This window comes from Pistacia vera, unplaced genomic scaffold (genome assembly GCF_008641045.1).
Source record: "Pistacia vera cultivar Batoury unplaced genomic scaffold, PisVer_v2 Contig78, whole genome shotgun sequence".
Taxonomy (NCBI): Eukaryota; Viridiplantae; Streptophyta; class Magnoliopsida; order Sapindales; family Anacardiaceae; genus Pistacia; species Pistacia vera.
Genome location: NW_022196645.1, coordinates 63280 through 77339, shown reverse-complemented (window position 1 = coordinate 77339; position 14060 = coordinate 63280).

Sequence of the window (14060 nt, the reverse complement as noted above, 5' to 3'; positions counted from 1 at the left end):
CAGTTCTATTGCCCATTTGAGTAACTTACCCAAAACTTTCGGCTTTTGAAGAACTTGCTTGAGTGGATAGTTGGTCAAAACATGGATTGTGTAGGCATGAAAATAGGGTTGCAACTTTTTGGAGGCGATCAGTACCATTTTTGGATACCATATCTCGGCATCCAACAGTCGCTTGCTTGCATAATACACTGACCATTGAACTTTGCTCTCTTCCCAAATGAGAGCTGTGCTGACCGCATGCTGAGAAATGGATAGGTATAGGAGTAGAATTTCCTCCATGAGAGGCTTGGATAGGAGAGGTGGCTTTCTGATGTGTTTTTCTTTGTTCTTAAAAGCCTGCTCGCACTCGAGTCCATTCGAACTTTTTGTTGGCCTTGAGTATATTAAAAAATGGCAAGCAACAATCTGTTGCCCTTGATATGAAATGACTGAGAGCCGCTATTCTCTCATTTAGACTCTGAACCTGTTTTCGGTTGATCAAGTTTTTCATATCAAGGAGAGCTTGGATCTTCTCGGGGTTGATTTCTATTCCCTTCTGGTTAACCATATACCCTAGGAACTTTCCCGAGGATACTCTGAATGAGTATTTGAGAGGATTGAGCTTCATTCTGTACCTTTGGAGTACGCTGAACATCTTAGCGAGATGTGTTATGTGATCTAAAGTGACATGCGAGACCAGCATATCATCAACATAGACTTCCATCAATTTTCTGATCTGCTCGGAAAACATATGGTTAACCAGCCGTTGGTAAGTTACCCTAGCGTTTTTTAGGCCAAAGGGCATGACCTTGTAACAATACAACCCCCGATTTGTAACAAACAAGTTATGCTTTTCGTTCGATGCGTACATCGGGATCTGATTATATCCCAAGTAGGCATCCATAAAACTCAGCAGCTCGTGCCCGAAGGTGGCATTGATGAGCTGGTCGATTCTTAACAAGGGAAAGTTGTCATTCGGACAAGCTTTATTGAGGTCGGTGAAGTCAACGCAGGTTCGCCACTTGTCATTGGTAGGGGTGGGATAAATAATATGAAAACTGGACCGAACCGGTAACCAATCCGAAACCAAACCAAAAATTAGGTTTTTTTTTTTTACAAACCGGTTCAGTTTTTGGTTTGAAAAATATTCCAAATCGGTTTTACCCTAACTATATAAGCAAAAAAAATTTTTTTCACTCTTCTACTCTTCTACAGTGCACAGTATACACTCCATCCATCCACACCGTGAGCTGACTCCAGTACTCCACTCTTCAATCTTCATCAGTTACTTCATTATCCAGTCACCACTCCATCTTCATTCTTCATTTCTTTGCAGTTCGCCAGCACCCAGCTGGTCCCAGCAGACTCCACTCTCTAGTCAGGCAGTCACGCCATTGTCCCACCGTGAGCAAACTCCACTCTCCAAGCCCCGATCTTCATAGTCCACACTTCACAGTCTCTGATCGTCGCATGTTTGCCAGCACCCAGCAGACTCCACTCTCTAGTCACGCCACTATCCCACCATGAGCAGACTCCACTCTCCAGGCTCTGATCTTCATAGTCTCTACCATTCGTTCGAGCTGTGCTTTTTCAGCGAGATTGGAGTTTTGGTTGCTGAGATTTTGAAAGGAGATCGTTTGTGTGTTGTTTAGGCTCAGTTAAGAAGTGTTTTGAGTTTCCTTTCTAGGATTGATGGAATTCGTGGAAGGATGATCGAAGCTTTGTAAATTTTTGCACTCCACCTGTTTGTAAAAATTCCCAAGCAACTCCCTTATGAACGGTATATTTCTCTTTTTTTCCTTTCCTCCCCATTTTTCTTTTCTCTCTTTTTTCTTTGATGATTGATTGATAGTATGCATTTTGTATTATGTGATTAAATTGTTTAATAGATTATTGATTTGGATTGAAGTGTTCGTAATTAGTGGTGGTTTGTGGCGGTGGTGATGGCTGCATGGGGTGGTTCTAATGGCTAGTCATTTTCAGTTTGAATATTTAATTTGGAAGGACCATTCTACCTTTTACTGTTATATTAATCAATTGTCTATTAATTTAACGGTGGAAATTAGAATTTATTAAACAAGGTGGGAACTTGCCATTTCAGAGTTGAAGCAGTGGAAGAGAAAGTTTTCAATGATCAAGGCAGTGCTCAATGATGCCGAGGAAAAGCAACTGAAGAACAAGGCTATGAAAATGTGGTTAAATTTATGTTTGTATTTGAGTTTATTAATGAGTATTGACTATTGAGTAATGTGTAATTGAAAATTTGGTTAAATTTATGTTATGTATTTGAGTTTATTAATGAGTATTGACTATTAAGGAAAGTTAATTTAATGTATTTTTCATACAAAGAATACAACAATAATACCAAAATAAAAGGGAAAAATAGTATGAAATTATATATAAAATAATAAATATTTGAATTTAGGGACTTAAATGAAACATTGAAGACTTTTAGTGATTAATTTGAAAACCAGTAACCAAACCGAATATTCGGTATGGTTTACAACCGGTTTATAACCGAAACCGATCCGGTTTTCAGTTTGCATTTTCTCTAAACCAAATAACCGGTTTGGTTTTCGGTTTTACTAATCCGATTCAGTTAACCAGATTATCCCACCCCTAGTTATTGGACTTCTTTACCAAGATCGGATTTACAACCCAGCTTGGGTAAAACACTTCTCGAATGGACCCATTCAAAAGGAGCTTATCTACCTCGATTTTCAAGGCAACATAGCGTTCAGGGTCCATTGCTCTTCTTTTCTGGCGAACTGGCTTGACTACACTGCCAATGTTTAGTGCATGACATATGACATTCGAGCGGATCCCGATCATGTCAGCATGAGTCCATGCAAAAATGTCGACATTCTCTTTAAGGAAGCTTGTCAAGTCTTTGGCGAGCTGAGGGTTAAGATTACCCCCGATTCTCAACACTCAGGTCGACTCATTTTCATCGACTAATACCTTAGATAAATCCTCAACTGACCCACTGTGAGGGCATTCTTTGATGCGAGAAACCATGTTATCCTTGATTGGGCCGGACTGTGGTTCGATCTTGCTGATCGCCGTTTCCTATTAGGGGATGTCTACTAGCCTTCCTTTTCCCTTGCACACCATCTGCACTACTCTTATGTAGTAGTCGCGAGATTTGCATTGAGATCCGTTTACTTCCCTTATCCTCGTCGGAGTGGGGAACTTCATTTTTAGATGGTAGATGGAGGTGACTATCTTGAAATTTCTCAGTAAAGTCGTCCCAAAATGCCATTAAAGGAGGACGGACAGTCTACCACCAAAAATTTTATCATTTTGGTCACTTCGTCGGTTTCACCCAACATGATTTAGACTGAGATCGTTCCCCTAGGAATCAGATGATCCTTGATAAAACCATAGAGAGGGATGGAGGCAGGCTTCGAGTCTGCCTCGTCCAGTTGCATTTTCTCGAAAGCTCGTTGAAACAGGATATTCACGACGCTCCTATTGTCCACTAACATTCTGTGGACTTCGCACCAGCCTATTTTAGGTGCAAGGACAGTGCATCCTCATGGGGATGATATAATCACACCACGTCTTTCTCAAAGAACGTGATCTCCTCCTCCCTGTGAACCTTAGTAGGTCATGGCGCCGTGCTCATTACACTCACGAGGTCATGACAAGCTTCCCAAGAATACCTCTCTTAGGCACCTCAAGAATTCCTCGTGAGGTTTGGTCCTCCGAAGATGATCTCTACATAGTAGAGTCCCTTCCGACCATAGCTCTTCTTCCCTGGTTCTTCTTGATCCTTCTCCCAGACGGGAGTCAGACCGTCAACATATTCTTTGAAGTGCCCTTGCTGGATGAGGTCTTTGATTGTCTATTTAAGAGCCCGACACTCATTGGTGTGATGCCTATTATCCTGATGATAGCGGCAATATTTTTTGCTGTTTCTGACTGAGGGGAGATTCTTCATGGGCTCTAACTCATCGAGCAGGCTGGCCTCTTCCGACTTATCTAGGATGACCGACACTGAGGCATTCAGAGGAGTGTATGTAACGCCCACACGGAGGTATGTAATGTAATTTATGTTTTTATAGCCCTTAGTTGATTTTGGTTAAAGTTATTTTGAGAGAATGTGAAGAAAATGCCTTAAACTTGTATTAAGGATAAAATGGTATTTTCACTCAAAATTAGTTGAAATTATGGGGAGTGAAAAGAGATAGAATTTCATGGAGAATGTAATAAAAATGAGGGCATTATGGTAATTGATTAAGGGAAAAAGATGGAATTTCTAAGAAAGTGTAAGGGCAAAATGGGAAAGTATGTTTATAAAATAAGATATTAAGGGTTTAGTCTTACAAACCCCCTTATTTCTCTTCTTCCACCGCCACTTTCCTTCCCCATTTTCTCTCAACTTTTCACTCAATTTTCCAAGGATTTTTGAGGGCTTTTGAGTGGATTTTGACAAGGTTTTGAACCTAGGCAACAAGAGGTAAGAATTCTTGCTCTATATATAAGATTTACTTGTGTAGAAGTTGAATTCTTATTATGTTTATGCTTAGGGTTAAGGGAAAATTTGAGTCCAACAAGAGTGGAGAGCTTTAGTGGAGACTATTCAAGTATAAGGTAAGTAAATCCAACTCAAAAAGCCAACTCAAGTTAAAGTTTAAGAAATCAATTAAGTAGAGATTTCTTTAAGCATGTATATGTTATGATTGTTGGGAAATTGAGATGAAATTTGTGATTATTTATGCTTGTTGTTGGATATATTTGAGTATGAGAAGTGTTTTTTATTGTATGATGATAGATTGAAGTTTGGTTGAAATTGGAAGAGTTTAAGAAAGTTTTGGGAGTGTTGTGCCGTGATAGGGATTGTGGTGATACAAGAGAGTTTTACTCTCATTTTGGATGGTTTAAGAAACAAATAGAATTATAGTTAAAGTAGAGTTTGTATATGCACATTTATTGTTTGATGAAATGCCTAAGAGAAGCATGAGTATGAGTAGAAACCTTAATTTTATGCAACATTGCATATTTGCATTTCATGAGTGCATTTAAGTAAGAATTCTAAGCATGAGCCACCCATATGCATGTATATGTATATATGTAGTACTTGAGAAAGAATAAAGAATTTTAAGAATAAAACACTCTAAGAATAAAGAGAAAGAAAGAAAAAGCACTAAAGAATTAAAGAAAGAAAAAGTGTTAAAGAAGAGAAAAGAATAGGTTGTTGCGATAGGGAACCGTGAGTGCTAAGAAAAAATTCCCACATACACGCCACCTTAATTGAGTTGCATAAGAAGAAGAAGAATTGTACGACCCGTAAGAGTGTATGTGGGTGAGGGTTGTACTAAGAAGAATTCCTACATGTACGCCACCTTAATTGAGTGGCCTAAGAAGAAAGAAAGAATTTGTACGGTCCGCAAGAGTACATATAGATGAGGACTATACTCACTCACACGGCCAAGGTTCCGAATCCATGCATCAACTGAGTCCGATCGGCAAAGAATAAGAAAAGAAAGAAAAAGAATAAGAAAAGAAAAGAAAAGAAAAGAAAGAAAAAGAAAGAATAAGAATAAGAAAAGAAAGGAAAAGAAAAACAAGAAAGAAAAGAGAAGCTTGAGCAAGCAAGACACGAAAGAAAAGAAATAGAAAAAGAAACAGAATGAAGAAAGAAAATTTATTTTATGCATTATTGAATATGCATTTTATTCGTGCATAATACCATGAATTCCATCATGGTTAAAAAGAATAAAAAGAAAGAACAAAGAGAAGGAAAGAACATCAAGAATTAGGAAGAAAGAAAGAATAGTAACAATTAGAAACAGAGAAAGAACTAGGAACGAAAGAAAGAAGAAGAGAATTAAGTAAGGAAAGAACCAAAGAAGGAGAAGAGATAAGGGATTTACTTACTGAGCATTTTTGTGCTCACCCCGTTGTTTTTCCATGTTTTGTAGGAAATAGGTGAGCAGCGGTCAGAAGGAAGTTGACAAGCGGAGAGAATTGGCATTACTATCCATCGTTGCTAAAGTTTTTGTACTTGTAAAGAATTATATTTTATAAGTAAAGAAAAACTTGGGCCCAACTATTTTTCATCTGCTAAGTATGTGTGTTTTTATTGTATATGTTCTAAAGTATACTAGTAGAAAGAAGTCATTACATTTTGGTATCAAAGCAAAGATTTTGAGATTTGACAGTGTGCCACTCTCACCGCCGCGACGTTCCGTAGCCGACCATTGTAAGTTAAATTTTCTTTCCTTACTTAAAGTATTGCATGAGTTGATTAAATGTGGTTGTTTTGTAGATGAGACGTAGAACCTGAGCAAGTAGTAAGAAAATAGTGGGTACAGGGGAACCTTCTAACCCACCAGAACCTACTCCCCCTACCCTTGATGAAGCTAGAATACAAGGGATTGTACAACAAATCTTAGTGGAAAGACAGGGGAGAGTTGAACTAGTAAGAATTGAAACCCCCGTTCAAATACTGCCTACTAGAGGGGAAAGATAAAGGTCAGTACCTCAGACAGTACAGAATCGGATTGAACCGATTTATGGGCTTCCAAGTCAACATTAGCCATCAAAATTTAAAGGTACAACAGACCCTTTAGTGGCAGAAGAATGGTTTAGGTTCGTTGAGCGTATGACGACACTGTTTCCTATGACAGACATGGAGAAGATCCGGTATACCAGTTTCTTGTTTCGGGGTGATCTCGAATTTGGTGGGAATTGATGGAAGACACTCATGATGTTCCTGTGATGACCTAGGGCGAGTTTAGAAGATTGTTTGATGCCGAGTACAGAACAGTGGATCGGGTAAATGAGAAGATACAAGAGTTTATTAATTTGAAGCAAGGGTCAAGTGTAGTGAAAGAGTATTCTGTGAGGTTTAATTCCCTTGCCAGGTTTGCACCGGAATAGTCAGTACCCCAGAATTGAGAAGAGATAAGTTTGTCCATGGGTTGAAGCCAAAGATAGCCTGGGATGTAATGACAAGAGTTGAGCCCCTCAAACATATAGTGAAGCTTTAGAGCGAGCTTTAAGGGCAAAAATTTTTGTAAACAAGCTCAACCTAACGGGACCAAGTGAAACCTCTCCCGCTACGCAAAGCGAAAGATTTGAGAGCGTAAGAAATAGAGAAGTTAAGAATAAGAAGAAGTTTCAGCCAAAGAATAACAGAAAAGATTGGCAGAATAAACGGCCAAGAACAGTGGAGTTTCCCCCATGTCCTAAATGTGGGAAGACTCATCCAGGAGAGTGTTTGAGAGAGTTAGGCCATAATGTATGTTATCGTTGCCGGCAGCCAGGGTATCTGATGAAAGATTGTAAAGCTCCTCTTCCATTTGTAGCACAAAATTCCAGATGCACTAATGCCAGGGTGTTTACAGTAGCACAAGTTGAAGCAGAGGCCAGTTCATCAGCTGTTACTGGTCAGTTATTATTTCATGCAGTTCCTTTTTATGTTTTAATTGATTTTAGAGCTACTCATTCATTTATATCTTATGGGATGATAGAAAGATTAGGTTTGAAACCTACTAGAGTGAGTCAACCCATTAAGATAGAGTTACCTGATAGGGTTAGTCTTGTAACCCATGAGATGTTGTCAGGAGAGTCCGTGGTGATCCATGGTCGGGAGTTAGCAGTTGATTTAATAGTGTTTGATATGCCTGACTTTGATGTGATTTTGGGTATGGATTTCCTAGGAGGTATGGAGTAGAAATTGATTGTTGGAAGAAGAAAGCGAGATTTAATCTTGATAGTGGAGATAAGTTTAGTTTCAGAGAGGGTCATCAGTTGAGTATGTTGATTAGTAGCATGAAGGCTAGGAGGATGGTAAGAAAAGGGTGTTCTGGGTATATAGCCCATGTGGTACAAAGTAAAGATGTCCCATAATTAGAATTGTAGAGTGTGCCAGTAGTCCGAGAATTTCCAGATGTATTTCTGGAAGACTTACCAGGTTTGCCTTCGGAAAGAGAAGTTGAGTTTAGTATTGAACTAGCACCAGGGACAACGCCGATTTCTAAAGCCCTTTACCGAATGGCCCCAACTGAACTCCAGGAATTGAGAAAGCAACTTCAAGAGCTCCTAGATAAGGGTTTTATCCGAGCCAGTCATTCTCCCTAGAGAGCTCCAATCTTGTTTGTAAAGAAGAAAAGATGGGTCATTATGAATATGTATTGATTACAGAAAGTTGAATAAAGTGACAGTGAAGAATAAATAATCGTTACCTCAGATAGATAATCTTTTTGATCAGTTAAAGGGTGCAGCAGTATTTTCCAAGATTGATTTGAGGTCAGGTTATCATCAGGTAAAAGTGGCAGAACAAGATGTAGCTAAGACTACCTTCCGGACAAGATATGGGCATTATGAATTTGTGGTGATGCCTTTTGGGTTAACTAATGCCCCAGTAGTCTTTATGGACTTAATGAATCGGGAGTTCCATGATTGTCTGGATCAATTTATAGTGGTATTTATTGATGACATCCTGGTTTATTCGAAGTCGAGAGAAGAGCATGAGGAACACTTAAGATTTGTGCTGTTGCGATTGAGAGAAAAGAAGTTGTATACCAAATTTTCTAAATGTGAGTTCTAACTTGATCAGGTGATATTTCTGGGCCATAATATTTCTAGCGAGGGGATTTAAGTGGATCCTAGTAAAGTAAAGGCAATCCTAGAATGGCAAAGGCCGAAGGCAGTAAAAGAAGTGAGGAGTTTCTTAGGACTAGCTGGTTACTACCGCCGGTTTATGGCAAGGTTTACCCAGTTGGCTAAGCCATTGACAACTCTTACCAAACAGAGAATTCCTTTTATATGGTCAGTTGCCTGTAAAGAGAGTTTTTAAGAGTTGAAGAGAAGATTAACGACAGCTCCCATGTCAGTGTTACCAAAGGAGGGTGTAGATTATGATATTTATACAGATGCCTCACTGCAGGGACTTGGTGTCGTATTAATGCAGTTATGTAGGGTTATAGCTTATGCTTCTCGTCAATTGAAAGAGTACGAAATAAGATACCCTATACATGATTTAGAATTGGCAGCAGTAGTCTTTGCCTTAAAGATTTGGAGGCATTACCTTTATGGTGCCAAGAGTAATATCTACACCGACCATAAGAGTTTAAAGTATTTCGTTACTCAGAAGGAGTTGAAAATGAGACAGAGAAGATGGCTAGAGATGGTTAAAGATTATGAGTGTGAGATTAAGTATCAGCCGGGAAAAGTTAATGTAGTAGCCGATGCTTTGAGCAGAAAAGCTTATTTGTCCCGACTCACAAGACAGAAAGAGTTAATAGAAGAGTTGTGTAAAGAGCAGATTGAGGTCATACCAGGAAGGATTGTCAGGTTAGAGGTTCAGTCTACCTTACTGGAAGAAATTAAAGAAAAGCAACTAACCGATGAGTGGTGTCAGAAAATAGTTCAGCAGGTGCATGAGGGCAAGACATCAGAGTTTCAATTGTTGGATGATGTCCTCCGTTTTAAGAGTCGGTTGTGTATTCCTCAGGATGGTGAGTTGAGAAAGAGAATCCTTGTAGAAGCTCATGACACACCGTACACTGCTCATCCTAAGCAACCAAGATGTATCAAGATTTAAAGAAAGGCTATTGGTGGCTAGATATGAAGAAAGATATTGCAGAATTTGTAGCTAAATGCCTAGTTTGTCAGTAAGTGAAAGCAGAACACCAAAGGCCATCAGGGTTACTTCAGCCACTTAGTATTCCTGAATGGAAATAGGAGAGTATCTCGATGGATTTTATTACAGGTCTCCCTAGAGTGCAGAAAGGATACAACGCTATATGGGTGATCGTAGACAGATTGACTAAATTAGCCCATTTTCTTCCAGTAAAGGAGAGTACCATTTCGAATCAATTGGCCCAGATGTATATTAAAGAGATAGTGAGACTTCATGGTGTACCCAAGACAATAGTATCAGACAAAGATTTCAGATTTGTCTCAACTTTCTAGATGAGTTTACAGTGGAACTTGGGCACCAGGTTGGCTTTCAGTACCGCCTATCATCCTCAGACAGATGGCCTGATGGAGAGAACAAATCAAGTGCTTGAGGACATGTTGAGAGCATGTTGTATGGATTATAAAGTATCTTGGCATGAGATGTTACCCTTGGTGGAGTTTGCTTATAATAATAGCTACCAGTCTACAATTAAGATGGCTCCTTACGAGGCCTTGTATGGTAGACGGTGTAGATCTCCATTGCATTGGGATGAGATGGGTGAGAAAGATGAGTTAAATATAGCTCTTGGGCCAGAAATGACTTAGAAAATGATAGAAGATGTGAAACTGATCAGAAGCATAATGAAACAAGCCCAAGATAGACAGAAAAGCTATGCTGATATGAAAAGAAAAGAAGTTGAGTTTGAAGTGGGTGACAAAGTTTTTCTGAAAGTTTCCCCCTACAAACGGGTGATGCATTTCGGTAATAAAGGAAAGTTAGCACCGAGATTCATTGGTCCATTTGAGGTGTTACAACGAGTAGGAAAGGTGGCCTACAAATTAGCACTACCACCCAGTATGGACAAATTTCACAATGTATTTCATGTCTCGATGCTTCGAAGGTATATAAGTGATCCCTCCCATATTCTAAGCATAAAGGATATAGACTTGGAAGAGAATCTTGTGTATGAGGAGCATCCAGTGCAGATTTTGGACAGAAAGATTAAAGAGCTCCAGAACAAGAGTATCCTTTTAGTGAAAGTCCTCTGGAGAAATCATAAAGTTGAAGAAGCTACATGAGAGGTGGAGCAGGACATGCAGAACCGTTACTCAGAGTTGTTTGTTTGAATTTCGGGGACAAAATTCTTATAAGAGGGGGAGAATTGTAACGCCCACACGGAGGTATGTAATGTAATTTATGTTTTTATAGCCCTTAGTTGATTTTGGTTAAAGTTATCCTTAAACTTGTATTAAGGATAAAATGGTCTTTTCACTCAAAATTAGTTGAAATTGTGGGGAGTGAAAAGAGATAAAATTTCATGGAGAATGCAATAAAAATGAGGGCATTATGGTAATTGAATAAGGGACAAAGATGGAATTTTCAAGAAAGTGTAAAGGCAAAATGGGAAAGTATGTTTATAAAATAAGATATTAAGGGTTTAGTCTTACAAAACCCCTTATTTCTCTTCTTCCACCGCCACTTTCCTTCCCCATTTTCTCTCAACTTTTCACTCAATTTTCCAAGGATTTTTGAGGGCTTTTGAGTGGATTTTGACAAGGTTTTGAACCTAGGCAACAAGAGGTAAGAATTCTTGCTCTATATATAAGATTTACTTGTGTAGAAGTTGAATTCTTATTAAGTTTATGCTTAGGGTTAAGGGGAAATTTGAGTCCAACAAGAGTAGAGAGCTTTAGTGGAGACTACTCAAGTATAAGGTAAGTAAATCCAACTCAAAAAGCCAACTCAAGTTAAAGTTTAAGAAATCAATTAAGTAGAGATTTCTTTAAGCATGTATATGTTATGATTGTTGGGAAATTGAGATGAAATTGGTGATTATTTATGCTTGTTGTTGGATATATTTGAGTATGAGAAGTGTTTTTGATTGTATGATGATAGATTGAAGTTTGGTTGAAATTGGAAGAGTTTAAGAAAGTTTTGGGAGTGTTATGCCGTGATAGGGATTGTGATGATACAAGAGAGTTTTACTCTCATTTTGGATGGTTTAAGAAACAAATAGAATTATAGTTAAAGTAGAGTTTGTATATGCACATTTATTGTTTGATGAAATATCTAAGAGAACATGAGTATGAGTAGAAACATTAATTTTATGCAACATTGCAAATTTGCATTCCATGAGTGCATTTAAGTAAGAATTCTAAGCATGAGTCATCTATATGCATATATTTGTATATGTGTAGTACTTAAGAAAGAATAAAGAATTTTCCGAATAAAACACTCTAAGAATAAAGAGAAAGAAAGAAAAGAATTAAAGAAAGAAAAAGTGTTAAAGAAGAGAAAAGAATAGATTGTTGCGATAGGGCACCGTGAGTGCTAAGAAAAAATTCCCACATACACGCCACCTTAATTGAGTTGCATAAGAAGAAGAAGAATTGTACGACCCGTAAGAGTGTATATGGGTGAGGGTTGTACCAAGAAGAATTCCAACATGCACGCCACCTTAATTGAGTGGCCTAAGAAGAAAGAAAGAATTTGTATGGTCTGCAAGAGTGCATGTAGATGAGAACTGTACTCACTCACACGGCCAAGGTTCCGAATCCATGCATCAACCGAGTCCGATCGGCAACAAATAAGAAAAGAAAGAAAAAGAATAAGCAAAGAAAAGAAAAGAAAAGAAAGAATAAGAAAGAATAAGAATAAGAAAAGAAAGGAAAAGAAAAGAAAAGAAAAACAAGAAAGAAAAGAGAAGCTTGAGCAAGCAAGACACGAAAGAAAAGAAAAGAATAGAAAGAAACGAATAGAAAGAGAAACAGAAAGAAGAAAGAAAAATCATTTTTATGCATCATTGCATATGCATTTCATTCGTGCATAATACCATGAATTCCATCATGGTTAGAAAGAATAGAAAGAAAGAACAAAGAGAAGGAAAGAACAACGAGAATTAGGAAGAAAGAAAGAACAGTAAGAATTAAAAACAGAGAAATAAAAGAGAAAGAACTACTAACGAAAGAAAGAAGAAGAGAATTAAGTAAGGAAAGAACCAAAGAAGGAGAAGAGATAAGGGATTTACTTACTGAGCATTTTTGTGCTCACCCCATTGTTTTTCTATGTTTTGCAAGAAATAGATGAGCAGTAGTCGGAAGGAAGTCGACAAGTGGAAAGAATTGGCATTACTGTCCACTATTGCTAAAGTTTTTGTACTTGTTATTTTTGGTATATGTAAAGAATTATATTTTATAAGTAAAGAAAAATTTGGGCCCAACTATTTTTTATATGCTAAGTATGTATGTTTTTATTGTATATGTTCTAAAGTATACTAGTAGAAATAAGTCATTACAGTGTATTGATTCTTGTCGTGAGCACGATGAGGAATTAGGGCATAAGATTTCTTGGGCTCAAACCGCTGCTTCTTTCCTCTCCTCTGATTGTCATTAGCCCATCTACGATCAACCCTTTTACTATTCTTCCCCCGGTTGGGAGCACTGCTCAAGGGGCCGGGGTCATGGCGATTGAGAGCGGCCATATAATTTTCAATTTGGAGGTATTTCTCAGTGAGGTTGTAGAAGTGAGTGAGAGAAACATCATCCTTGGATTGCAGTTCTTCCACAAATCTGTCTGCGGATGAACCCTTGTGGTAATGAGAGTCCAAACGGACTCCTTGGGAGTGTGAGCCACTTTGTGGAGTTCCTTGTAGAGCCTGTCTATGTAAGACTGGAGGGATTCATCCCCCTCTTGCAGTATGTTGCTCATAGAGCTCAATGGCATTGAGAACTTCCTGTTCGCCTGGAAGTGTCTCAAGAATGATGAGCTCATTTGATGCCATGTAATATCCCACTTGAGGTACGTACTTAAGATTTGCTGTATTAGTTAAAAGTTTACTGTTTCAGTTTCAATTGAGTTTGTTTGTAGTCATGGTTAGTTGGTATGTTGAGTTGATTGAATGGTTACCTTGAAATTGGTTGAATTTTGGTGAAGTTTGGAAATTCAATCTTCGCCGGGGCGAAGAAGAAGCTTCGCCGCGGCGAGGGAGGAGCTGCACCCCTGGGTAGATTCTGCCCTGTTTCGCCGGGGTGACGGAAAGTTCTTCGCCGCGGCGACAAGCCTAATACAAAGTTTCTTGAGTTTTCTAGAGAATTCTTCTTTTGGGACACAATGACCATTCTACCCCTAATTAGTAGGAAAAGTGAGGAGTAAAATGAAAGGAAATTTAGTAGAGATTGTGTTTGGATGGGGGTGTATTTGTAAAGAATCAAAGGATATAGATGGAATTTCCAAGGAAGAGCAAGGGCAAAATGGGAAAGGATGCTTATAATATGAACTAAAAAAGGGTTAAGTGTAGAGAAACCCTTTATTTCTTCATTCCACCGCCTCTTCCATTTGCCCAAGTTCTCTCAATTTCTCCATCCAATCTTCCAAGATTTCTAAGGGATTTAAGAGGGGTTTTGAGTAGAGATTTCATCTAAAGCATCCTAAGGTAAGGATTCATGCT